Source organism: Lactuca virosa, chromosome 3 (assembly GCF_052849685.1).
Source record: "Lactuca virosa cultivar CGN04683 chromosome 3, Lactuca_virosa_CGN04683_v6, whole genome shotgun sequence".
In the NCBI taxonomy this organism is placed as follows: Eukaryota; Viridiplantae; Streptophyta; class Magnoliopsida; order Asterales; family Asteraceae; genus Lactuca; species Lactuca virosa.
Genome location: NC_136428.1, coordinates 288,238,736 through 288,264,121, shown reverse-complemented (window position 1 = coordinate 288,264,121; position 25,386 = coordinate 288,238,736).

The window sequence follows — 25,386 nt, the reverse complement described above, 5'->3', positions numbered from 1 at the left end:
ATCAGAGGCAAGTGGGTATCCCACGATTTTCCAAAGTCTATCACACACGCGCGAAGCATATCTTCTAGTGTTTGAATGGTTCGCTCGCTTTGACCATCCGTTTGTGGGTGGTAGGCAGTACTCATGTCAAGTTGTGTTCCCATAGCTTTCTGAAGCGATTACCAAAAGCGTGAAGTAAATCTACTATCTCTATCTGAGATGATAGATACGGGTACTCCGTGGAGTCTCACGATTTCTTTGATGTAGATTCTTGTCAGGCGCTCCATCTTGTATGATTTTTTTATTGGTAGGAAATGGGAGGATTTCGTTAATCTATCAACTATCACCCAGATGGTATCCAAACCATCCGTCGACTTGGGTAGTTTGGTCACAAAGTCCATGGTAATCCTTTCCCATTTCCATTCGGGAATTACTGGTTGCTGTAGTAAGCCGGAGGGCTTCTGATATTCCACCTTTACTTTAGCACATGTGAGGCACTTGCCAACGTAAGTGGCAATCTCTGCCTTCATGTTAGGCCACCAATAATGTTGCTTAACATCCAAGTACATTTTGTCCGAACCTGGATGGATGGAGTATCGCTTCTTGTGGGCTTCGTTCATGACCACTTCTCTGAATCCTCCAAGTTTAGGGACCCAAATGCGGTTCATAGAGTAATTTGTTCCATCTTCCTTCACTTCAAAGTTCTTATCCATTCCACGCAATGCTTTGCTTGTTTTGTTTTCTGTCTTCATGGCATCGAACTGGGTTGCCCTGATTTGAGAGGTTAGGTGGGATCGAATGGTTATGGAGAGAGTCTTTGAACGACGATTCGAGTGTTCTTTCCGACTCAAGGCATCGGTTGATTTCGCACTCGTAATCATTCAGCAGTTCGACCCATCTTCGTTGTCTCATGTTCAACTCCTTTTGATTCAAAATGTGCTGGAGACTCTTGTGGTCGGTGAAGATGGTGCACTTAGTACCATAAAGGTAGTGCCTCCAAATCTTCAGGGCGAAGATTACTGCTCCCAGTTCCAAATCGTGAGTGGTGTAATTCACCTCGTGTGTCTTTAGTTGTCGGGACGCGTAAGCTATCACATTTCCATGCTGCATGAGTACACAGCCTAAACCCTGATTTGACACATCGCAGTAAACTATAAAGTCTTCCGTTCCTTCGGGTAGCGATAGCACCGGCGCACTACAGAGTGCTTGCTTCAGAGTTTGAAATGCATCTTCTTGCTTGTCCGTCCATACGAAGGGTACGCCCTTTTGTGTAAGCGAGGTGAGTGGCTTTGCCGTTTTGGAGAAGTTTTGAATGAATCTCCTGTAGTAGCCTGCGAGGCCTAAAAATTGGCGAATTTCGGTAGGTGTTGTTGGGATTGCCCATCCTTCGATGGCTTAGATTTTAGAAGGATCCACATGAATTCCTTCCTGACTAACAACATGTCCCAAAAAGTTCACACTACAGAGCCAAAACTCGCACTTAGAGAGTTTTGCGTATAACTTTTCGGTTCGCAGGGTTTCCAGGATTTGTCGGAGATGTCGGTCGTGTTCTTCCTTGATTCGAGAATAGACGAGGATGTCGTCGATGAAAACAATGACAAAGTTATCGAGGAATGGTCGGCAGATTCGATTCATTAAGTCCATGAATGCGGCAGGAGCATTCGTTAGACCGAAGGGCATTACGACAAATTCATAATGTTCGTAACGATTTCGGAAGGCGGTTTTAGGAATATCCTCCTCCCGGACCTTGAGTTGGTGGTAACCAGATCGCAGATCTATCTTTGAGAAGTAACTAGCTCCTTGGAGCTGGTCAAATAGATCGTCAATTCGCGGAAGTGGATAGCGGTTTTTGATGGTAAGCTTATTAAGTTCTCTATAGTCGATACACATCCTGAAGGTACCGTCTTTCTTTTTGACAAAGAGAACCGGAGCTCCCCAAGGTGAGAAACTGGGTCGGATGAATCCTTTGTCCAAAAGCTCGCTGAGTTGACTGGACAACTCTTGCATCTCTGCAGGAGCCAATCTGTAGGGTGATTTGGCGATGGGAGTAGCTCCTGGCACTAGATCAATTCGGAACTCGACTTGTCTTTCTGGGGGTATCCTCGGAAGTTCCTCCGGAAAGACATCCGGGAAATCACAAGCCACAGGGATGTTTCGAATATTGATCTCTTCTTTGGACTTATCTACTATATGAGCTAGGAACGTCAAGTCCTTCTTTCGTAGGTACTTTTGTGCCTTAATGCACGAGATAAGACGAAGATTCGTGCTGGGTTTGTCTCCGTAAATAACTAAGGTTTCGTGATTTGGGAGATGAAGGCGAACGACCTTCTCGTGACACATAATTTCAGCATGGTGGGGGCTTAACCAATCCATGCCGATAATCACATCAAAACTCCTAATGGAAACAGGCATTAAGTTTATTGGAAAGACGTGATGATTTAAAGTCAGGGTACATCTGATGTAGATTTCCCCAGTGGATTCTGTTTTCCCATTAGCCATTTCCACCGTGAAGGTTTCATTAAGCTTCTGGGGTTGTTGTTTTAATAAGTGTTTGAATTTATTGCTCACAAAACTTCGTTCTGCCCCGGTATCAAATAGGATGCATGCATAAGTGTGGTTTAGGAGAAACGTACCGGTAACCACAGCGGGATCCTGAACCGCTTCTCCCTGACCCATAGCTAGCACCCTCCCTGTTCCTCCGTTCCCAGGGTTGTTGGTGTTGGGGCAGTTTCGACGGATATGTCCAGTCTTTCCACATCCATAGTAGGTGGGGCTTGATCCTGTGTTATTGCTGCTATTGTTGGTGTTGTTGTTGATGCGGTTATTGTTGTTGTTGTTTCCTTGTGGTTGGTTTTGGGGTGGATAGGTCCTGCAATACCTTGTCGTGTGACCCTTTCGATTGCAACTGGTGCATTGCATTTCCTTGCATTCGCCATTATGATGGAAATTGCACTTGTTGCACTTTGGGAGATTCCCAGAATACTGCCTGGGAGTGCTTGGATTAGCTGAGGCTGTAGCATGTGGTGCGAAGGGTACTTGGGTGGTTGCAGCATTGACTGTCACTGTTTGTTGTTTCTTTGTCGATTCTGAGCCTTGTCGCCCTTTTCTCTTGTTGTTCTTTCCTTTCTTGTTGTCACTCTCTTTCTTTCCTTCAATTTCCGCTGGCTTCTCGCCCTTCTTGTTGTTGTGGTCGTACAGCCTCTTGGCCAATCTCTTGGCTCTGTCGAAGGTTTCAGGATTTGCAGCGATTACATTTCCTTGAATTGGCGAGGTCAATCCCCAGATGAATCGTTCGATTTTCTTTCCTTCTGACGTAATCATGCCATGGCACAACAATGACAGCTCGCTAAACCTTGATATGTATGCATCTATATCAGAGTTTCGGACGGTGAGATTCCACAGCTCTTGCTCCATCTTCTGAATTTCGCCACGTGGGCAGTACTCAGCCATCGGCATTTCCTTCAGCTCCGTCCATGGCATAGCGTTGGCTACGGGGAGAGTCGTGGCCTCTACATGTCCATTCCACCAGGTGAGAGCCTGGTCGACAAATGTGCATGCGGCAAACTTCACTTTCACCTCCTCGGGGCATTCACATATTTCGAACACCGATTCCACCTTTTCCACCCATCTCTTTAGGGTTATCATTCCACCCGTGCCATTAAAGGTTCGGGGTTTGGCGTTGGTGAAGTCCTTGTAGGAACATGTCCTGGTAGATCCGTGATTTGTTCCCTTGTTCGAACTCCCAGCCCCTTGTCCATTGACTCCACCGTTGTTTCCTTGCTGGATTTGTGCCATGGCTGCAGTAACTGCAGCAGATACAGCTACCTGGAATGCAACTGATTTGACTTCGGGTGGGGTAGGTCCAGGGTTTCCACGAGTTGGTCGTCGAGGCATCTTTCTGTCATGGAACGGAAAGATGTTGAGTGCCTATAGTTTTCGTGAGATTGTGGTCCTATAGACTAGGTGTTTCGCATGAACCTAAGTGGTTTCGCAATTTAGCATATAATCATGTATATATAACACATAGCAGATCACAACATCACAATAGAACACATAAAGTTTTTCATTAATATTATCCGCATTTTTGATAAATGAAAATTTTGCTCAGAAGAGCATACATAAGTGGTGCAAGTTCGGCAGCGTAACGGCCCTATGAGTAGTGTAATCACTTAAACATAGAGTCGATGGTACATAGCATAGATCACATAAGCCTAATACTAAAGATAGATATGACTAGTCCTAGTCATGGTGGGATGCGTCAAGGGGTGGTGCTGAAGAAGTGGACGCTCCCTGAAGGTGAGCCACCTGTCGTTCCGCATCTCGGAGGCGAGTCTCCCATCTCACCTGCCTCATGTGGAACTCTCGAATAACCTCTCGCGTCTCCTGCTCTGCACGCTCAACCCTAGTCCGCATCTGGTGTATCTGATCAGCGGTGCTCTGCGCCAGGTCGCCAGTGTTCCGTAGTCGTCTCACCATGACCGGAAGTGCGCGATCAGCTGGTCCTCCCTCCCTCAAGTCGTAGAACTCGCAGGACATACCGAATGGAGGTCGTTGTCCTTGCTGTCTACTCCATCTCCAAAGGTCGATACCCCAGGGGGTGTAGGGCCGGTCGGGCCCATCCGGTGAGCGGGCACCCTAGTCGGGTAAGGGGGTTGATGACTTCGGACTCTGTGTCCGAATCATCATCGCTAGGTTCTTCCTCGAAGTCCTTTCCGGCTTCTTCTTCTTCCTGGACCTCTACTGGCTCGGCAGGTCCGCCCTCGACTTCCTCCTCAGGTTCCTCCTCAGACCCTTCCTCAGGGTCTTCCTCGGGTTCCTTCTCCTCCAGCCATCCGTTATTTCCCTGATTGGGGAAATACGGACCTCCGGGGTGATGGAAGACGGCCATACTGTCTGCGAGAGTATATAAATGTACTATTCATTATTTCTAAGACGTTTTAGTTACTATGTATTTTAAGTTAATGTTCTTTTCTTGGTAATCAAGGGTATGTTTTTAGGTTTACTGACCATCGAGGTTTTCCCAGAGCATGTGATAGTTGCACTTCGGAGAAAATGTAGTTGATCAGGCTACATTCACCCTTTACTACAACCATGCACAGTCCCGACTTAACCGAGATGTCAGTGTTATCTTGTTTGATTTGTTATCATGTTCTTTTTCCTATATCACACAAGTAAGGATGTTTTATCGTTGTGTTTTATTTGTTTTGTTCAGAGTTATTTTAGTCCCTCTTTGGTTTATAGTTGCATATCAATGTGTGATTAGATATGCCAGTTCACTATAAACAGAGCTCTGATACCAACCTGTCACACCCCCGAAACCAGACGGCGGAAACGTCTGGGGGCTCGCGTGACTGAAATTGAATACCATCACAATGAATATACATGAATCATAACATAAACATCACCATGCATCAATACATTACAACTGATATTGTTTACATCCCGTACATTGTTTCAAATATTACACATTCATAACACAAATTGTTTCAGAGTTTTCAAAACAAAACATTCTAACATACTTGGTATTACCCTTCCGCTTATCTGTTACCTGAGAATACAAGTTATTTTGGAAAAACGTCAACATATGAAATGTTGGTGAGTTCACAAGCAAGGTTGTGAATAAAATGATTTGTATAGTTTGTAAACCCAGAAAATCCGATATTTTCTGAAAAGACAATAGTTTAACAAAGTGTGAAGATCCATAAGTTGATGCATGAATGATTTCAAAACATATATATATAAAAAGGATGTTTTGTATTATAGTTATAGAAATCCCGAGCGAGTAGTATTGATTTCCCCGGAAAACCCGATGTTTTCCGATGTCGAAAAATATACGTGATTGCAAATTGATATACCGCCACAACGAATGGCTTTTGATTACTCATCCTTGAATACTCGGATGGTGTCGGATAAACCAAGTGAGTCGTCGTAACGGTGTCCGGTGAAGACAAGTTATAACAGCCAACTACGAATGTCCCATAGAGGTGTCGTCCGTTGTTACTCACTTAATCCAAACCACCTTGATTACTTTTGAATAACGTCCTAATTCCGTCTACTTTGATTACTCATGAGCCTTAGCGAACAAAGAGAAGAGGAGTACGAAGTCCTGCTACTATCGTAAGTACCTTAGGCTGTCGGGGATGCAAAAGACACGTTGGCCCAACTCGCATTTGATTACTCTGACCTTACTAGCAATAGTAATGGACGACTAGGGCCCAATAGCACATAAAAGCCATTAAAAGTCCTTTTATATGGAATTGAGCCATAGGAGGCCCAATAACATATAAGCGTTATCCCTTTGGGCCCAAAGATCAGGTCGATGGACTTGCAAGGTCCAACAAGCATGATTTGAGACTCTCAAGCCCAAAGTTTGTAAGTTTATTCGTCGTAGGTATCGCGTATCTATTGAAGGGTTTGATTTACGGTTGTTGTAATGGTATCGAGTCGAGACCGATCGATTCGTTTGTAACGATATTTGGAGTTAAACGTGTATTCGTCTTTTGATTTTTTCGGTAGCCGTGGTTATTGTATTTTGACTCAATGAAATAACTTGTTTAAAAGTAGAGGTTTGACCCTTTTCACACCTTTCTTTTTATAGAAATAACAAGTTTAGTCCTTAATATAAAGGAAAAGACATTTTTAGCCCTTAAAACATTTTCTTGACACTTTTGCATCATAGATTTGTTAAAATGATAGTTTTCTCTCAAAACTTATTTTGTTAACAGTTTCAGCCCTTTCAGAATAGCATTTCTCGATTGAAACCCAACTTTTCGCAATTTTTACAGTTTTGGCCCAAAATCCAAAAACTTTACATTTTTTATCCTTTTTGGAAATGAAAAGCATTTTTGACCCTTGAAACAGTTTTGTTACACTTTTTATCCCCTGTTTTTTGAAGAAAATTTCATTTCAGCCCCTTTAATTGTCATTTTTCCCAATTTTTGGGCTTATTGGGCCAAAAAGCCCAAAATTAGCCCATTAAGCTAAAAATTTACATTTTAAGTTCTTTGAAAATTTTAAAATTTAGAAAGACAATTATTGAAACTGTTTTGACTTGGCAATTTTTAACCCAAGTTTTTTATTTTTGACAATTTGAGCCCAAAAATGGGTTTTATGTTGTTTATGCTTATCATAATCTTATAAGTTATTATTCTTGACTTGTTTAGTGTAAAATAACTTAGATCATGTTTGTTTCCTTTCTCATGTCATAGATCTCGAGTATCACCCCTTTTTGGTTGCATGTTAATCACAAAAACACATAAAATCACACATACATGCATAAAATCACACATAGCATACACATACACATAGATCTACACATTTTCTTGTATTCTCCCCCATAAAACATATAAAAACCGAAAAGAGAGCGGTATGAAGCTCACCTAGAGTTGTGGTTTCGGTTTTGAAGAGAGAAATGAAGAAAGTTTCGATCCTAGCAAGTCTTCTTGGAAGGTCTCGAATTTAGTGGCTTCTAAGATGCAAGATCACAAGTTTGAATAGATTTAGTAGAGATTTTTGATGAAATGAAGTAGCTAGATCATGGATCCAAGTAATATCTTACCTTAGATGATGTATTTGTGTAATAATCTCCTTGAAAGCTTCCTAAATCTCGAAAATTTGGTGGAGAGTGGAGAGAGTTTCCTTGAGAGGGTTTAAGTGAATTGTGTGTGTGTTTGTGTTGTGTTCGGCCGAGAGAAGAAGAGAGAGGAAGAGAGAGATCTTTGATGGGATATTTGCATGGAAATATGAGATGAATGCATGGAAATCCAAGAGATAATGGTGAGGTGGCTATCCTAAAGTCAACTCCTTCCTTTCTTTTGTGGTTTGGGCCGAGAATGGAGAGGGGAAGGAAAAGTAATTGGGCCTTGTATGCTTAAGCCCATATCATGACTTAATTAGATGATTTTTGGCCCAACATAAATCAAAGAATGATTTTTATGACCTATTAGGGCTAAATTAAATTGGTTGTGACCCAATAAGGCCCATTAAAGTTAACCTAGTTTATTTTAGGCTTATAAGGCCCAAAATATTAAGTTTCATGTATATGGGTCCAATTAGGGCCCATTTGAGAGTTCTATGTTCAAGATAGTTAAATTGGAAGCTTATTGGTCCATTAGGTCCAATAAGGAAATCCTAGTCCAAAATGGACTTAAATCGGGATTTCAAGGGTTTCCAATTCTTTATTAACTATTTGTAGTGCTTGAATAAAGTGTTTGATGAAGTTTTGTTGTCATTGAATAAGCATCATACATGCTTTCACATTATTGGTTCATAAATGACATAATTGTTGTAGTTACAAGGCACCAAAATTCCTAGTTGTGACACACATGATCTTGAGTTAGGAGCAGTTGTATTTGCTCTAAAAATCTGGAGAGACTACTTGTATGGTACAAAAATCACTATCTTTACAGACCACAAGAGCCTTCAACACATATTCGACCAGAAGGAGCTCAATATGAGACAACGACGGTGGGTCGAGCTACTCAATGACTACGAATGCAAAATTCGTTATCATCCCGGCAAAGCCAATGTAGTAGATGACACCCTAAGTTGGAAAGAATACTCTGGTCGTAGAGTCAAATCATTAACTATGACTATCTATTCACATTTGTCCACACAAATTAAGGAGGGTCAACTTGAATCCTTGAAACCTGAAAATGTGGTGGGTGAATCCCTAAGAGGGATGGATAAAAACTTGGAAGTCAAGGGTGGTGGGGCCTTATATCTCATGGATCGGATCTGGATGCCGAGACACGGTGGTCTCAGAGACTTGGTCATGACCGAGGCACACAACACTCGATATTCCGTCCACCCAGGTTCAGATAAGATGTATCTGGATCTTAAAAAGTTATACTGGTGGCCTAACATGAAAGCAGAGATTGCTACCTTTGTGAGTAAGTGTCTTACTTGCGCCAAGGTTAAGGTCGAATACCAGAAATCCTCAGGTTTACTTCAACAACCGTTGATACCTGAATGGAAGTGGGAGCGGATCACGATGGACTTCATAACCAAGTTGCCCAAGACAACGGGTGGTCTCGATACCATATGGGTGATCGTAGACAGGTTAACAAAGTCCGCACACTTCCTGCCTATCAAACTAACATACAAGATGGAGAAACTAACTAGAATTTACATTAGGGAGATCGTATGACTACATGGTGTTCCCATATACATTATCTCTGATAGAGATAGTAGATTCACTTCAAGGTTCTGGCAGTCGCTACAAAGTTCCCTAGGAACTAGGTTGGACATGAGTACAGCCTACCATCCGCAAACCGACGGACAAAGTGAGAGGACTATTCAAACGTTGGAAGATATGTTGCGAGCCTGCGTGATAGACTTTGGGAAGGCATGGGATACTCATTTACCCCTTGTCGAATTCTCCTACATCAATAGTTATCACACGAGCATAAAGGCTGTTCCATTTGAAGCCCTTTATAGCCGTAAGTGCAGATCCCCTCTGTGATGGGCTGAGGTGGGCGACACTCAGTTAGCTAAAGGACGAGTTCCTGACAGCACTCTCACAGGTCCGGAAATCATTCCGGAAACGACAGAGAAGATCGTTCAAATTCGTGAGCGATTGAAAGCCTCTAGAGACCGACAGAAAAGCTACGCATACAAGTGGAGGAAACCTTTGGAATTACAGGTGGGCGACCGTGTTCTATTGAAGGTCTCACCCTGGAAGGGCTTGATATGCTTTAGAAAGCGTGGAAAGCTAAATCCAAGATACGTAGGGCCTTTCGAGATTCTCACTATAATTGGCCATGTAGCTTACAAACTCAAACTACCTCGCGAACTCAGTAACGTACACCCTCCTTTCCACGTCTCGAAGTTGAAAAAGTGTCTGTCCGATGAGACTCTTGTAATCCCACTCGACGAGATCGAGATCAAGGAGAGCCTCAACTTTGTGGAAGAACCAATAGAGATCATGGACCGAGAGGTCAAGCAAACAAAGCAAAGTCGTATCCCAATAGTGAAGGTTCGCTGGAATGCCAAGTGAGGACCTGAATTCACTTGGGAGCTCGAGGATCAGATGAAACTGAAATACCCTCATCTTTTCGCTTAGTTATTTGTAATTTCTTAATTGCTTAAACTCTAATTTCGGGACGAAATTCTCTCTAACGGGGAGATGATGTGACAACCCGAAATTTTTATCTTGTACAGTCATTCAATTCAATCACAGTCAAACTTGTTTCTGCTATCTTTTAGTATTGTTAAGGGTCTGTTTGAGTGTTCTGAGCCTAGTACATTCAAGGATTTGGTGTTAGGAAGTATCTGCTAGAGTTCATGGTGCAGCATTCGAGCCGGAAAACTCCAACACATGGATTTTACGGCCGTAAACTCTTGGCTGGCCGTAAACTCCTCCCATATACATGATATTCCTTCATTTTTCACCACTTCTCACACTTCCAACTCAAGCAACTCGATTCTCTCTCAACAATCATCAAGGGTTTTCATCTTGATCTTCAAATATGTAAGTGTTTCTTCCATTTGTTAGTTGGTACCTTGCTTAATCTAGTGAAACCCTATGATTGCATCCATGATTTCATCTCTTTTGGGTAGATCTTCAAATCTTCATCACTTACACCAAGAACACCAAGAACACATACTAGTTCTTGGACCGTGAACACCCCCTTCAAGCTTCAAAACGTAAGTATGCTTCCATATACTAGTTATCCTATAGAAGCTCTTAACTTACACCCTTGAAAACAACCATTTTCCCAAGAACAATAAGAGTTTACGGCCATGAGCATCTCCCTTGGCCGTAAACCCTCCTCAAGATCTTGTTTGGCCGTGAACTCAATGGTCGTAAACACCCTTGGATGTAAACACCTTGGCCGTGAACAGCAAGGCCGTGAACACAATTGTGTGGCCATAAACCCCTTTAGTACAATCACATGTGATTGTAACACTTCGTTCCAAGTGTTTCCTAGTCCCTAAGGTGGTTCCCTGTCATAATTAGTTGTTATATACACTAATTATATACCTATATGTGTCATTATATGCTTAATAGGATCCGTTTGTGCTCAAGGCTTCACTTGACACTTAGCATCCTTTATCGATCTTACATTCGAATCACTCACTACAGGTGAGTTTATACCCCTTAACTTATCTTTTAAATGATTTTAAATGCTTTTACGGGGGGGGGGGGGGGGATACAAGTTGAAACATTATAGTTATTGTATCAATCACATGTGATTAATAACTATCTGTGACAACCCGAAACTTCTATCGTGTACAGTCATTCAATTCAATCAAAGTCACACTCGTTTCTACCATCTTTTAGCATTGTTTAGAGTTTGTTTGAGTGTTCTAAGTCTTGTACATTCAAGGATAGGGTACATGAATGACTTACTAAAGTTCATAGTATTGCATTCGGGCCAAACACTCCTTCATGAGGAGTGTACGGCCGTACACATGGTTGCACGGCCGTACACCCATGGTGGTCGTGAACTCATGCCCATATATGAGTTATGCCTACATTTCTATTCATTTCTCACACTTCCAAGTCAAGAAAAGTCAATTCTCTCTCAAGTATCATCGATTTCTTCATCTTGATCTTCAAAGATGTAAGTACTTCTTCCATTTGTTAATTGATACATTGGTTTAACTAGTGAAGATCCATGTTTTCATCCGTGAAATCACCTCTTTTGGTTAGATCTTCAAGTTTTCTCCAAGAACACCTACTTCTTCTTGGGTCGTGAACTCCTTAGAAGCCTTCAAAAGTGTGAGTATCCCTCATATATGCTAGTTAAGCTTTCGAAACACTTGTTTTTAGCCTTGGATCATCATCTAAATGCATAAACATGAAGGGTGTACGGTCGTACTCACCTCATATGGCCGTAAACCCTTGTTTAGTGCATATTTTGGCCTCAAAAACACCCCATATCCCTACACTTGATCATAAACACTTAATGGATGCTAGATAGGGCCATAAAACACCCTTTTTGCATACTTCATCCATGAGTGTACGGTCGTACATTCCATGACCGTACACTCATGTGGCGGTACACACATAGGTCGTACACATATTGGTCGTACACACTCTTGTGTGGCCTGAAACCCCTTCGATGCAATCGTATGTGATTGTAACACTTCAATATAAGTGCTTCTTAGTCCTTAAGGTGGTTTCCTTGTATAATTAGTTGTATATACACTAATTATATACATATATGTTTCGCTATATTCTTAATAGGATCTGTTTGTGCTCGAGGCTTCACTTGACACTTAGCATCCTATATCAAACTTACATTCGTATAACTCACTACTGGTGAGTTCATACCCCTTAACTTATCTTTTGAACGATTTTAAATGCTTTTTATGGGAGGGAATACAAGTAGAAACATTATAGTTATTATATCAATCACATGTGATTAATAACTATCAAACAAATGGATTTCTTATACTTCAAACTGTGCTAGCAAACAAACTGCTTCAAATCGTTTTTACAAACTCTTTTATATGCTAAACTCTTTTTTCAAAACTCTTTTGAACTTATATATTGTCAAAATCATGTCTATATAGATATAGTTATATAAGTAGGATTGAAAGGGCAGAGGGCTGATAACTCGCCTTATTTCCTGTTCCTTGTTTTGTTGTGGACTTAGGGTATCAGTTGTTTGTCCGAATGTCGTTTGAATCTTAAGTTATATATTATGTATATGTATATAGATATAAAAGTTCTTCATTCAGTTCAATACCTTTGGGTAGCAAAGGTGTTCAAACAAGTTCAGTCATACAAACAACATTACTAGTAAACTATATTAGGTATAGTTTAGGAAGTCACTACTTACCATTTCTAGAACAATGAAACATACCAGAGTCAGTTCATACATGAGTCAGTTCAAACATACTATAAGGAGAAACAGTACATACTATAACGAGAAGCAATACATATTATAACGAGAAACAATACTTACTATAATGAGAAACAAAGAGAACATACTATACACTAGACAGAGAGAACATACTATACACTAGACAGAGAGAACATACTATACAAATACAAGAATACTATAACAATAATGTGAGCCACTACTTCATGGCATGGCAATATACTGTTGTGTCATGTTTTGTACCCAGAGTCTCCTGGAGGGAGAGCGTGAATTTGTGTATATATCTATACGGGATTGACCACCCTACACCTTGCTGCTAGCTACAGTGGGATCTGCAGGTCTACGGGTGACGAATGTCATATCATTTCGACGTCTCGAACGTCGTGTTATACTAGTCAATCAAGTATGGTTACAATCTTATCACATTTTACCTTAATTAAACAAACAGGTTTAAGGTAGTTAGTACATTGGTAGTTACTTAGATAAAACTACAGTACATCTTTATTTTCCCATTTCATTCGCATTGTGATCTTCTCACATAAATGGTAATGAAAACAATATTTTTGGTAATGATAGTCATACTTTGGGAAAACACTCACTTTTACAAAAGAACAAATATAAAGAACAGTTAGGTCTTGGTAGAAGACTACTTTAGTAGAAAATATAGGATTTTCTAGGAAGTTTAAAAACATTTACATCAAACATTTACAAACACTTTTCATCAAACTTATACAAACAATGACACTAAAATACTTATGAACTCACCAGCTTTAATGCTGATCTACGCTTTCAAAATAACTTGTATTCTCAGGTCATCAGTAGACAGGTACCGATGACCAGGTTTTGATAAGATGGGGCACGTTCAAGAATCATCTCTTATTTTGATTCTTATTTTTGGTGTCTTTCAAATTATTTAGAACACACTTGTATTAAATTATATTATTAATGAAATGGATGATGTTGTTGCTTGTTTTACTATTATGCATTGTTATGATATTGTACATGACGTCCTCCGCCCCGAACGTTTCCGCCGTTCTGGTTAGGGGGTGTGACAGATTGGTATCAGAGCATTGTTTATAGTGAATTGAGTATATCAACCCATAAAAGATATACAACTATAAACACAACGGGATTAAAACACTCTGACTAAAAGTTAATACTTTTAAAATAATACAAAGGTTTTAATAAAGTATACATACCTGCATTCATACTAAAATCAGTGTCACTAGGACAGAACAAAAGTATTACGATTGTTGGACAGCACAAGTAGGCTTGGGGTCATATAATCAGATCTGGGAGTGATATAGCCTGATCAACTATATCTTTCCGAGAAGTGATTAGCATGTGCCTAGGAATGGTTGTGGTGTTCCAGCAAGTCTAAAAACTTACCAACACTACTACAATGAAAACATTATAACAGAACATACGACTAGTATGCACTACGAAAATGTTGGTGTAACTGGTAAGCATCATCTTGTAATTATCTTAATTAGTACGTCTATTAATTATTTCTTTTACCCCCATTATCGCGTAGATAACATGGCTGGATTCAATCTCCCCTGTGACCCGTACTTCCCCAACCAAGGCAATGGTGGATGGCTCGATGATGATCCAGAAGAGAATCATGCAATTCCGTTGGACGATGACTTCGCGGAGAACTTTGCGGAGGATTCTGACTCCGAGCCAGAAGTCAATGATCAACCCCTAGTAACTCAAATCCCAAATCCTAACCCTCGTCCGGCTTTTCAAGGCCCGATGCCACTATGAACGGAAAGTTTGGAAACATGGAGTCAAGAACAAGGTCAACCCATGCCATACAATGGAGACATAAGTTTCTACAACCTGAGCGAGGGAGGCTCAACGGATAGAGTCCTGCCTATTCTGGTCCATAGGGTTGCTCGTAATGAAATACAGGGTAGGACAGCAATCAACCGAATCATGGAGGTTGATGTCAATGCGGGAGTCAATATTGTCCGCATTCGTCGTCTGGAAGATGCTTGTGAGAGAGTTGCGAGAGACAATGAGTCTCTACTGCAAGAACTAGCTGTGACTCGAGCTGAAGTCATAGAACATCGTGTACGCCAGTGAGTGTATGAGCGACGCCTTCTTGATTTGGAGCGTCAGCTGGCTGATTTAAGGGTTCGCCCGAGGGGTGCCCGTCGCCAGTAGGAGACGCTCTGCACATCCTTTCTTTTGGTTAAAGGAATATCCTTCTTATCTATGCTCTAAGTAGCATTTTTCCCTGTAAATTCTTGTTTATCTTAGGACCTTTAACTTTCAGTCGATTAGGTCTTTATACTGTCAAAATTTTCTTATCCTGGTTTGATGTAAGACCTACTTCTAGGTTATTTTCCCGAACTTGTTACATATTTAATACCAGTATTACTGACAGATACCTTATCTCGTGGGAAATTATTATCCAAATTCTTTCATCCTTCTATTGCTAGATCTCTAATTCAATCGTACTTTCATCTGTTTTGTTGGGCTATGGAGAGTTAGTCCATGATTCACTCTCATCATTCTCTCTATTGAATACCTACCAATATCTTCATCTTTGTGATCTTGTAGCTACAAGATGCCTCCTCGTAGATCGAACAGGCGCGCTACTCCAATAACTCCGAATCAAACTCCACCACCTCCTCCACAATACAATCCAGCAGCAATTCAAGCTGTAGTGAATGGGGCTTTTACGACAGCCCTAGCACAATTTAACACTACCGATACTAGCAGGAGTGGAAATAATGTGCATTCCACTCCAGGTGATGCTCCAGTGCACTCTAGAGAGTAGTCGTATAAGGACTTCACCAACTGTAAACCTAGGTCCTTCAATGGGACTGGCGGAATCATTGCCCTCTCGCAATGGTTCAAGAAAACAGAATCAATCTTTGAGATTTGTTCCTGTCCGGAAGGGAGCAAAGTAAAATTTGATGCCTGCACCTTTGCGGACCGAGCCCTGACATGATGGAATAGCCATGTCAAGTCACTAACTCTAATAATGGCAAATGCTATGGGCTGCGAAGCTCTGAAGGATCTCATGATCGAGGAATACTGCCCGAGGAGCGAAGTTCAGAAACTTAAAAAGGAACTCTGGAGCCTAACCATGAAGGGCTCCGACATACTGGCCTATACTGCCATATTCAGCGATCTGGTGGCACTATGTCCATGAATGGTCCCTACTGACGGAAAGAAGATAGAGACGTATATCTGGGGGCTGGTGCCTCCATTTCAGGGGAATGTACTAGCTTCAAACCCCACTACCTTTGACAGTGCCAAGCGATTGGCACAGCAGCTCATTGATCATGGAGTATGCACCCCGTCAACGACAACAACCCTAGCAATTCCAGAACCCTCCAAGGCCGCTGACAATAAGCGAAAGTTCTGTGATAACAAGAATAAGAACGTTGCGCAAAATGCTGCCAAAAAGCAGCAGGTCGTGGTTGTTCATGCTGTGATGGCATCTACTGCTACTGCACCGACAAAGCAGTATACTGGAAGCTTGCCTAAGTGCAACAAATGCAGCTTCCACCATAATGGACCCTATCGGCAAATGCAGTGCTCTAACTGTAACAGGAAGGGGCACACTGCCCGTTTCTGCAAGGCTCCGGCAAGGCCAATCATCCAAGTCCCCAACACTGGTATGGGCCAGGCTTGCTACGGATGTAGCGAGGTGGGCCACTACAAAAGGAACTGCCCGAAGGCAGGGAATGTCGGCGGAGTGGGAAGAGTTTTGGCTATAGGCCACGAGGAAGCAGTCGCCGACCCTACAGTAGTCACTGGTACGTTTCTCCTCGATAACTCATATGCATGCATACTGTTTGATAGTGGAGCGGAGAGGAGTTTCGTGAACCGGAAATTTGCTCACTTGCTGAAACAAAAATCGTGTGCACTTAAACAACCGTTCACTGTAGAAATGGCTAACGGAAAGACAGAGAGCACTAGCTGCATATACATAGGATGTCCACTAACTCTAGATAGCCATTCATTTCCAATCGACCTCATGCCGGTCTCAATTAAGAGTTTCTATGTCATTATCGGCATGGATTGGTTGAGTTCTCATCGTGCCGACATCATGTGTTATGAGAAAGCCGTAAGTCTTAATCTACCGTCCAGCGAAGCCCTAATTATCTATGGCGACAAACCCGGCATGAACCTTCGTATCATCTCAAGCATACAAGCCCAAAAAGTACTTACGAAAGGAATGTCGCGCATTCCTTGCTCATGTTGTCAATGTGAGCCAAGAGACGAAGGACATAAAGAACATCCCAATAGTACGCGATTTCCCCGACATCTTTCCAGAAGAACTACCAGGATTACCTCCGTAGCATCAAGTCGAGTTCAGAATCGACTTATTTCTAGGGGCTACCCCAGTAGCCAAATCGCCCTATCGTCTAGCACCAGCTGAGATGCAGGAGCTATCCAGTCAACTTAACGAATTGCTCAGCAAGGGATTTATTAGACCAAGCTTCTCACCCTGGGGAGCACCGGTCTTGTTCGTCAAGAGAAAGACGGATCGTTTCGTATGTGCATCGACTACCGGGAACTGAACAAACTAACCATCAAGAATCGTTACCCTCTGCCTCGCATAGACGACTTGTTTGACCAACTTCAAGCGGCGAATTACTTTTCAAAGATAGATCTGAGATCCGGGTATCATCAGTTACGAGTGGTAGAGGAGGATGTTCCGAAGACAGCCTTCCGAACTCGTTATGGACACTACGAGTTTGTTGTGATGCCATTCAGATTGACCAATGCACCCGCAGTATTCATGGACTTAATGAATAAGGTGTGCCGTCCTTAGTTGGATCAGTTCGTCATTGTATTCATCGATGACATACCTATCTACTCTCATAGTAAGGAGGAGCATAGTCAAAATCTACGTCAGGTCTTAGAAACACTGCGATCAGAGAATCTTTATGCGAAGTTCTCTAAATGCGAGTTTTGGATTCGAAGAGTCGAATTCTTGGGTCACATGGTTAGCGAAGAGGGAATTCACATGGATCCTTCCAAAATCAAAGCCATTGAGAACTGGTCAGCACCGAAGACGCCTACAGAAATTCATCAATTTCTAGGCCTCACTAGCTACTGTCCCAGATTCATTCAGAAATTCTCAAGGATTGCGAAACCGCTTACAACATTGACCCAGAAGGGCGTGGCATTTGACTGGGAAGAGAAGCAATAGAAAGCGTTCCAAACACTAAAGCGAGCCTTATGCACCACACTGATACTATCCCTCCCAGAAGGGATAGAAGACTTTGTGGTTTATTGCGATGCATCCAACCAAGGGCTTAGTTGTGTTCTGAAGCAACGAGGTAAGGTCATCGTCGATGCCTCAAGACAGCTAAAGAAACACGAGGTCAACCACACCACACATGATCTTGAGTTAGGAGCAGTGGTATTTGCTCTGAAGATCTGGAGACACTATCGGTATGGTACGAAAAGCACTATCTTTACAGACCACAAAAGTCTACAACATATATTTGACCAAAAGGAGCTCAACATGAGACAACAACGGTGGGTCGAGCTACTCAGTGACTACGAATTCGTAATTCGTTATCATCTTGGCAAGGCCAACGTAGTAGCTGACGCCCTATGTCGGAAAGAATACTCTGGTCGTAGAGTCAAGTCTTTGACTATGACTATCCATTCACACTTGTCCACACAAATTAAGGAGGCTCAACTTGAAGCCTTGAAACCTGAAAATGTGGCGGGTGAATCCCTGAGAGGAATGGATAAAAACTTGGAAGACAAGGGTGGCGGAGCTTTATATCGTATGGATCGGATCTGGATACCAAGACACGGTGGTTTCAGAGACTTGGTCATGACCGAAGCGTACAACACTCGATATTCCGTCCACCTAGGTTCAGATAAGATGTATCTGGATCTTAAAAAGTTATACTGGTGGCCTAACATGAAAGCAGAGATTGCTACCTTCGTGAGCAAGTGCCTTACTTGCGCCAAGGATAAGGTCGAATACCAAAAACCATCAGGTTTACTTCAGCAACCGGAGATACCTGAATGGAAGTGGGAGCGGATCACAATGGACTTCATAACCAAGTTTCCCAAGACAACGGGTGGTATCGATACCATTTGGGTGATCATAGACACATTAACAAAATCCGCACACTTCCTGCCTATCAAAGAAACTGACAAGATGGAGAAACTAACAAGAACCTACATTAGGGAGATCATAGGATTGTATGGTGTTCCCATATCCATTATCTCTAATAGAGATAGTAGATTCACTTCAAGGTTTTGGCAGTCACTACAAAGTTCCCTAGGAAATAGCCTGGACATGAGTACAGCCTACCATCCGCAAACCGACGGACAAAGTGAGAGAACTATTCAAACTTAGGAAGATATGTTGCGAGCCTACGTGATAGACTTTGGGAAGGCATGGGATACTCATTTACCCCTTGTCGAGTTTTCCTACAACAATAGTTATCACACGAGCATAAAGGCTGCTCCATTTGAAGCCCTCTATGGCCGAAAGTGCAGATCCCCTCTACGCTAGGCTGAGGTGGGTGACACTCAGTTAGCTAAAGGACAATTTCCTGACAGCACTCTCACAGGTCCAGAGATCATTCGGGAAATGACAGAGAAGATTGTTCAGATTCGTGAGCGATTGAAAGCCTCAAGAGACCGACAGAAAAGCTACGCAGACAAGAGAAGGAAACCTTTGGAATTCCAAGTGGGGACCGTGTTCTATTGAAGGTCTCACCCTGGAAGGGATTGATACGCTTCGGAAAGTGTGGAAAGCTAAATCCAAGATACGTAGGGCCTTTTGAGATTATCGCTAGAATCAGCCCAATAGCTTACAAACTCAAACTACCTCGCGAACTTAGTAATGTGCATTCTACTTTCCACGTCTTGAACTTGAAAAAGTGTCTGTCCGACAAGACTCTTGTAATCCCACTCGGTGAGATCGAGATCAACGAGAGCCTCAACTTCGTGGAAGAACCAGTAGAGATCATGGACCGAGAGGTCAAGCAAATGAATCAAAGTCGTATTCCGATAGTGCAGGTTCGCTGGAATGCCAAGCGAGGACCTGAATTCACTTGGGAGCGCGAGGATCAAATGAAACTGAAATATCCTCATCTTTTTACTTAGTTATTTGTAATTACTTAATTGCTTAAACTCTAATTTTGGGACGAAATTATCTCTAACGGGGGGGTGATGTGACAACCTGAAATTTCTATCTTGTACAGTCATTCAATTCAATCAAAGTCAGACTCATTTCTGCATTTAAAGTCTGTTGGAGTGTTATAAGTCTTGTACATTCAAGGATAGGGTATAGGAATGAGTTACTAAAGTTCATAGTATTGCATTCGAGCCAAACACTCCTTCATGAGGAGTGTACAGTCGTACACATGGGTGTACGGCCGTACACCCATGGAGGTCGTGAACTCATGCCCATATATGAGTTATGCCTTCATTTCTATTCATTTCTCACACTTCCAAGTCAAGAAAAGTCAATTCTCTCTCAAGTATCATCGATTTCTTCATCTTGATCTTCAAAGATGTAAGTGTTTCTTCCATTTCTTAGTTGATACATTGCTTTAAGTAGTGAAGATCCAAGTTTTCATCTGTGAAATAACGTCTTTTGGTTATATCTTCAAGTTTTCTCCAAGAACACCTACTTGTTCTTGGGGCGTGAACTCCTTAGAAGCTTTCAAAAGTGTGAGTATCCCTCCTATATGCTAGTTAAGCTTGTGAAACACTTGTTTTTAGCCTTGGATCATCATCTAAATGCATAAACATGAAGGGTGTACAGTCGTACTCATCTCATATGGTCGTAAACCCTTATATAGTGCATGTTTTGGCCTCAAAAACACCCCATATCCCTACACTTGATCATAAACACTTAATGGATGCTAGATAGGGCCACAAAACACCCTTTTTGCATACTTCATACATGAGTGTACGGCCGTACACTCCATGACCGTACACTCATGTGGTCGTACACACATAGGCCGTACACACATTGGCCGTACACACTCTTGTGTGGCCTTAAACCCCTTTGATGCAATCGTATGTGATCGTAACACTTCAATATAAGTGTTTCCTAGTCCCTAAGTTGGTTTCCTTGCAAATTAGTTTTATATACATATATGTGTCGCTATATTCTTAATAGGATCCGTTTGTGCTCGAGGCTTCACTTGACACTTAGCATCGTATATCGAACTTACATTCGTATAACTCACTGCAGGTAAGTTCATACCCCTTAACTTATCTTTTAAATGATTTTAAATTCTTTTTATGGGGGGAATACAAGTAGAAACATTATAGTTATTATATCAATCACATGTGATTAATAACTATCAAACAAATGGATTTCTTATACTTCAAACTGTGTTAGCAAACAAACTGCTTCAAATCGTTTTTACAAACTCTTTTATATGCTAAATACTTTTATCAAAACTCTTTTGAACTTATATATTGTCAAAATCATGTCTATATAGATATAGTTATATAAGTAGGATTGAAAGGGCTTAGGACTGATAACTCGCCTTATTTCATGTTCCTTGTTTGGTTGTGGACTTAGGGTATCGGTTGTTTGTCCGAATGTCGTTTGAATCTTAAGTTATATATTATGTACATGTATATAGATATAAAAGTTCGTCGTTCAGTTCAATACCTTTGGGTAGCAAAGGTGTTCAAACAAGTTCAGTCATACAAACAACATTACTAGTAAACTATAATACTAGTAAACTATAATAGGTATAGTTTAGGAAGTCACTACTTACCATTTCTAGAACAATGAAACATACACGAGTCAGTTCATACATGAGTCAGTTCGAACATACTATAACGAGAAACAGTACATACTATAACGAGAAACAATACTTACTATAATGAGAAACAAAGAGAACATACTATACACTAGACAGAGAGAACATACTATACACTAGACAGAGAGAACATACTATACAAATACAAGAATACTATAACAATAATGTGAGCCACTACTTCATGGCATGGCAATATACTGCTGTGTCATGATAGTCATGAAAACTATATTTTTGGTAATGATAGTCATACTTTGCGAAAACACTCACTTTTACAAAAGAACAAACATAAAGAACAGTTGGGTCTTGGTAGAAGACTACTTTAGTAGAAAATATAGGATTTTCTAGGAAGTTTACAAACATTTACATCAAACATTTACATCAAACATTTACAAACACTTTTCATCAAACTTATACAAACAATGACACTAAAATACTTATGAACTCACCAGCTTTAATGTTGATCTACGCTTTCAAAATAACTTGTATTCTCAGGTCACCAGTAGACAGGTACCGATGACTAGGTTTTGAGAAGATGGAGCACATTCAAGACTCATCTCTTATTTTGATTCTTATTTTTGGTGTCTTTCAAATTATTCAGAACACACTTGTATTAAATTATATTTTTAATGCAATGGATGATGTTGTTGCTTGTTTTACTATTATTTATTGTTATGATATTGTACATGACGTCCTCCGCCCCCGCAAACGTTTCCGTCGTTCTGGTTTGGGGGTGTGACACTATCAACCTAGTGGATTTCATATACTTCAAAACTGTGTTATCAAACAAATGATTTCAAAACCTTTTATAAGCTGACATCAAGTCATTTGTAACCATTCAAATTGTTAAATTTCCTTTTTATGTTTAAAACTCTTTTAGATGCTAAACTCTTTATCAAACCCTTTTAAACTTATATATTGTCAAAACCACGTCTATATAGATATAGTTATATAAGTAAGGTTGAAAGGGCTTAGGACTGATAACTCACTTTATTTCATGTTCCTTGTTTGGTTGTGTAGGGTATCCGGTTGTTTGTCCAAGTGTCGTTTGAATCATAGTTATATATTATGTATGTATGTATAGATATAAAAGTTCTTACATCAGTTCCACACCTTTGGGTAGCAAGGGTGTACAAACATACTCAGTCACTCAAACAACATTACTAGTAAACTATAATAGGTATAGTTTAGAGGATCACTACTCATTATTTCTAGTACAATGAAACATACAAGAGTCGGTTCATACATGAGTCAGTTCAAACTTACTATAATGAGAAAAAGAAAGAACATACTATGATGAGAAACAAAGAGAACATACTATAATGAGAAACAAAGAGAACATACACTACACTATACAAAGAGAACATACAATACACTAGAACAGAGAGAACACACTATACAAATACAAGAACACTATAACATTAATGTGAGCCACTACTTCATGGCATGGCATTATACTGATGTGTCACGTTTTGTAACTAGAGTCTCCTGGAGGGAGAGCGTGAATTTGTGTAAAGATCTATACGGGATTGACCATCCTACACCTTACTGCTAGCTACAGTGGGACCTGCGAGTCTACGGGTGACGAATGTCATACCATTTCGATGTCTTCGAACATCGTGTTTTATCAGTCAATCAAGTATGGTTACAACTATATCACATTTTACCTTAATTAAAACAATTGTTTTAAGGTAGTTAGTACAACGGTAGCTACTATATACAAATACTACAAGTACATCATTATTATTTTCCCATTACATTCAAATTGTGATCTTCTCACATAAACGGTAATGTAAACTATATTTTTGGTAAATGATAGTCAGTCTTTGGGAAAACACTCACTTTTACAAAAGAACAAACATACAGAACAGTCGTGTCTTGGTAGAAGACTACATTTCAGTTAAAGAAGAAAATATAGGATTTTCTAGGAGATACAAACATTTTACAAACAAATATTTACAAACATATACAACAACTGACACTAAATACTTATGAACTCACCAGCTTAAATGCTGATCTACTCTTTCAAAATAACTTGTATTCTCAGGTCACCAGTAGATAGGTACACTGGAGCAGGTTTTGAGAAGACGGAGCACAATCAAGACTCGTCTTTTATTTTGATTCATATTTTGGTGTCTATCAAACTATACACAGAACACACTTGTAATAAATTATATGTCACAACCAGGAAATTCTAATGCTTTTGTAAACATTAACAAGGATAACAATTGTAACCAAAACTTGAAAGCATGCATGATGTTCATTCAATGACACCAAAATTCCATCAAACACTCTATACAAACACTTCAAATAGTCAACAAAATATTGGAAACCCTAAAAATCTCGGTTTAAGTCCAATATGGACTAGGATTTTCTTGTTGGGCCTAATGGACCAATAAGTCTCCAATTTGACTAGTTTGGGCTTAGAACTCTTAATTGGGCTCTAATTCAACCCACCTTCATGAGATTTAATATTTTGGGCCATATTGGGCCTAAAATGGAATAAACTACTCCAATAAGCCTTATGGGGCCATGACTAATCTAATTAGCCCTAACGGGCCACAAACCTATTCTATTATGCTAAATGGGCCATGAACCATCCAAAGAATCCCAATGGGCCGAAAACCTCCTCTATGAATCTCATAGTTTCGAACATAGACTAGAAGTGGGCCAAACTAATCCATGTTTCTTTTACCAAACCCAACTCGGCCCAACATCAAAAAAAAGAGAATGGTGATAAGGGTGGACTTAGGAGGTGTCACCTCCCTATTTTCCATCATGTATCCATGCAAGGCTTACACTTCCCCATGTACCTATCAACTCACACCTCTCTCTTCTTCCCTCTCTTCTTCTTATCTTCGGCCGAGAGCATCAACACACCCATATACACATAATTCATTTTCAAACACTTCCAAATTCTCTCAAGAACACCTTCATTCATCTCTTAAAATTTCGAGAATTACAAGCATTCCAAGAAGGTTCTTCACTCATATCACAAATCTTTGGTAAGTTGTTGTTTAGATCCATGACTTAGCTTCTTGATTTCATCAAAAATCCCTTCGTAACTCATGCAAAAATTCGTGATCTACTCCTTAGAATCCATCTAAGCCAAAGTCCTCTCAAGAAGTTTGTTCAAGCCAAAAACAACACCATCTTCTTCCATTTCTACTTCAAAACCGTGAGAAACTAAGCAAGGTGAGTTCATACCCCCTTGTTTTCGGTTTTTACTTGTTTTCGAATGAACATTTAGCCTACAACAAATACCTACACTACGAACTTAAAATCGATAAACTATAAATGATTCAATGATTGGGCTCAAAAATCTTCTGTTCGTGCTATTGGGTCTTTGTGGCCCAATATCATGATTATTAGGCCCAATATATTCCTACATGTTTATTGGGCTTCCGGTGACCCAATTACATGCCCGACAGGCCTTTATTAGTTTCAATATGCTATTGAGCCTTAGTGGCCCATTTACATTGCTAATATGGTCCTAACATTCAGCATGTGGTTAATGGGCTATAACGTGTCCGTAGCATACTCGACAGCCTGTATTAACATACAAAGTTAGTGGGCCTCCGTTGTCCTCTTTCCCTTGTCTGTTAGGCTTACCTTATATTCGCGTAAACATAAATCGGGATTGTAAAACAATGTTATTTAATTTCTTTTGGATTTTGTGAGAAAATAACGGGTGGCACCAATAAGTGTCGGTCGTAGTCTGCAGTTATAATCAGAGTCTCCTGGAGGGAGAGCGAGAGTTTGTGTATAGATCTATACGGGGGTGACTC